Below are 4263 nucleotides of genomic sequence, written 5' to 3'. Positions count from 1 at the left end.
CTCCAAACAAGTAATGTCGCCATATTTTCAAAGCGAATACGATGGCAGCTAATTCGAGATCATGGGTCGGATAGTTTTTCTCATGCGGCTTCAACTGCCTCGACGCGTAAGCTACAACTCGACCTTCTTGCATCAACACACAACCCAGCCCAAGTAAGGACACATCACTGTATATGACAAACTCTTTACCGGATTCAGGCTGCACTAACACTGAGGCTTCTGTCAAAAGTGTTTTCAATTGGTCGAAACTTTTCTGGCACTTTTCTGACCATTCGAACTTAAAATCTTTCTGAAGTAGCTTCTTCATTAGTGTGGATATCATCGAAAAACCTTTTACAAACCGTCTGTAGTAACCAGCAAGTCCCAAAAAGCTCCGAACTTCAGTAATATTTCTCGGGGGCTTCCAATTAAGTATGGCTGAAATTTTGCTCTGATCAACTCGAATTCCCGATGCGGATACTACATGTCCCAAAAAGCTAACTTCTCTCAACCAAAACTCGCATTTACTGAACTTAGCATATAACTGATTATCCCGTAAAATCTGCAACACTAATCTCAGGTGTTCAGCATGTTCAGTTTCATCGTGTGAATAAATCAAGATGTCATTTATAAACACAACTACAAACCGGTCCAAATACTGCCTGAAAATTTGGTTCATCAAATCCATAAATACTGCAGGGGCATTAGTGAGCCCAAACGGCATCACTAAGAACTTGTAGTGATCGTATCTCGATCTGAAAGTAGTTTTAGGTATATTTGAATCTCGAACTCGCAACTGATAATAACCCGATCTCAAATCTATCTTTGAAAACACTGAAGCTCCCTTCATCTGATCAAACAAATCATCAATACGCGGTAACAGATATTTATTCTTTATCGTCACTTTATTCAACTGACGATAGTCGATGCACAATCTCATGGTTTCGTCCTTCTTTTTCACGAACAATACTAGAGCACCCTAAGGTGAGAAACTTGGTCGAGCGAAACCTCTATCCGTCAACTCTTGCAACTGTGCTTTCAATTCCTTTAATTCAGTTGGTGCCATACGATACGGAGCTATCGAAATCGGTTAGTCCCAGGTACAAGTTCGATGCCAAACTCTACCTCCCGAACAGGCGGTAACCCTGGCAATTCCTCAGGAAAAACATCTGGATACTCACAAACCACTGATACTGATTCAAGCTTCTTTTCTGATTTTTTACTATCGAGTACGTACACAAGATACGCTTCACACCCCTTTTTGACATATTTCTAAGCCAACATCAAGGATATAACTGCTGGTAACCCGTTCATATCAATAGACTCAACTCGGATTATCTCATCGTTTGCACATCTCAAGTCAATAGTCTTTCTTTTGCAATTCACAACTGCATCATGAACGGTCAACCAATCCATACCGAGAATAACATCAAATTCATTAAACGGTAAAAGCATCAAATCGGCCGAAAAACAGGAACCTCGGATTATCAGGGGACATTTCCTACACACTTTGTCGACTAACACATATCGACCCAAGGGATTTGACACTCGGATTACGAACTCAGTAGACTCAACAGGTAGAGTCTTACTGGATGCTAAAGTCTCACATACATATGAATGAGTAGAACCAGGGTCAATCAAAGCAATCGCATCAGTATCAAAGAGAGTGAAAGTACCGGTAATAACATCAGGTGAAGAAGCATCCTCGCGTGCGCGTATAGCATAAGCTCTAGCAGGAGCACGAGCCTTGAATCTGGTTGTAGCATCTCTAGACACTCTCTGACCACCACTAGCATTCCCCGTATTCCTAGGTGATCTACCTCGTGCTGTAGTACTCGGTTTCCCACTCTGATTCATATTCTGTTCAAATAATCTCGGGTAGTCTTTAATAAAGTGGTCGGCTGATCCGCATTTATAACAGGAGCGGTCATGAAATCTACAACTCCCCAAATGCCATTTACCATAATACTTGCACTCTGTCCTGTCCCGACGATCATTTCCAACACTGGCAACTGAAGTGGCTTGTGTACTCACAGGGGTCGATCGTGGTCTCATTTGGAAAAACCCAAAGTATTCTTTGATCGGCCTAAATCATCTCGAAATTTCTTCGATGATTGCTGAAAAGACTTTCCTAAAGATCGTTTACGAAATTCTCCAACTTTGAAATCAGCTTTCCTTTTTTCTTTAATAAGTTCTTCGGCTTTGCAAGCTCGTTCGACAAGTACTACGAACTCTCGTATTTCAAGAATGCCAACAAACATCTTTATATCTTCATTCAGCCCATCTTCAAAACGTTTACACATAATAGCCTCAGACGATACACATTCCCGAGCATATTTACTGAGTCTGACAAACTTCCCTTCATAATCAGTAACTGACATGGAACCCTGTTTAAGCTCAAGAAATTCTTTTCGTTTTTGATCAATGAACCTCTGACTGATATATTTTTTTCGGAATTCAGTTTGGAAGAACTCCCACGTCACCCATTCTCTGGGTACAACGGAAACCAATGTGTTCCACCAATAGTAAGCAGAATCACGTAGCAAGGATATAGCACATTTCAGGCATTCATCGGGTGTGCAAGATAGTTCATCAAGTACTCGAATAGTGTTGTCTAACCAAAATTCAGCTTGCTCGGCATGATCACTATCTGTAGCTTAAAATTTAGTAGCCCCGTGCTTTCTGATTCTGTCAACCGGAGGCTTATTTAACCTTGTTTGATCAATTACCGAAGGTATTGTAGGTGCAGGGGGCGTATTATTCGGGAGTGGGGGTTGTGGGACAGCCGTATTAGTTCGAATGTATTGGTTGAACCAATCATTCATCACACTATAAAAAGCCTGTCTAGCCTCGTCGTTTTGATTGCTTGCAATAGGTTGAGAGTCCATCGACGCTGTCCCATGCGCGGGAGCAGGCGCTACACTCTCAACATCATCGTCTACCGCTCGATTGGGACCGGGATCCATTACTATACGAAAACACATTTTTTAACTGTCAGAATTCATCATACTACCGTATTAATACTATATGGCATGTATAGCTAGACTCAAACACTCTACATTAGTCCTAGAATCGACTAAACCGTAGCTTTGATACCAATAAAATGTAACACCCCTAGCCCGTGTCCGATCGCCGGTGTAGGCTATGAGGTATTACCAAGGTAAACATTTAATTTCAATCACATAATCTACCAACACAAGTATAAATCGAACTGAATACATACAGATTTATAATTCATAAGTGCCATTTTCATACGGTCAAGATTTTACAATTTCAAAACATATTTTTGTCAACAGTCCAACTTATACATGACATATCGAGTCCAAAATATAACTGTACCAAGAAGATCGATAGTATGAAGAACTGCTGACGATCCCCGAGTCGATAGCCAAAATCAACAATCTATAAAACAAAGAAATAAGAAACAGAGTAAGCTTTCGAGGCTTAGTAAGTTTTAAGCAATGCATAATATTAAGGCTTATCATTAAAATTGAACATTGAGTATCACAAAACTTGTATTCTAATTGTAATTCACTTGACCAAATATACCAGTACATTAGTTACAAAACCCCTTGGCCGAATATGTATGTATGTATACACAAGACTTCTTGCACATATTTCATTATTTACATAGATTATATTAATACCTTTAATCACATTCTTTCATATGGTGACTTACATTAACCAATTATATTATTGTCTTATCCTCAAATACCGAATTCATTCACACACATATATATATATTGTGCCTTAATGCTATTAAATCACTTAAAAAAATCAATTCAAATATAAGCACATAACACAAACCTTAACATGTAAAACATATAATACTTACGCAACGATGTTTACCACTGATATTCGAAGTCGAAATCTTATTTAACTTACTAGCATCAGTTTTGTCAAATCTTAGAGCTCAGAATACATTACTAACGTAGCCTGCGGGTCTTTAACACTGATATGTTTCCAGCACGTAGCCTGCGGACCTTAAGTCCGGATATATTTCTAGCATATAGCCTGCGGATCTCATGTCCGAATACTTTTCCAGCATATAGCCTGCGGATCTCATGTCCGGATATTTTTCCAACATATAGCCTGCGGACCTCATGTCCGGATATTTTCAATCTCATACACATTTGATCATAACACATGACAGTCACCTTATCACTTAATAGTCGTATATTACATTCGAATATAAACTCGATACGCACATCATCATTCATATTTCAGCTCAATGGTTATATCTCATATCACTCATTCTATTCATCATTTAATCTTAAATTCAAA

This window comes from Gossypium hirsutum, chromosome A01 (assembly GCF_007990345.1).
Source record: "Gossypium hirsutum isolate 1008001.06 chromosome A01, Gossypium_hirsutum_v2.1, whole genome shotgun sequence".
Lineage (NCBI taxonomy): Eukaryota > Viridiplantae > Streptophyta > Magnoliopsida > Malvales > Malvaceae > Gossypium > Gossypium hirsutum.
The sequence above is the reverse complement of the archived record's forward strand: the minus strand, read 5'-3'. Positions refer to the sequence as shown.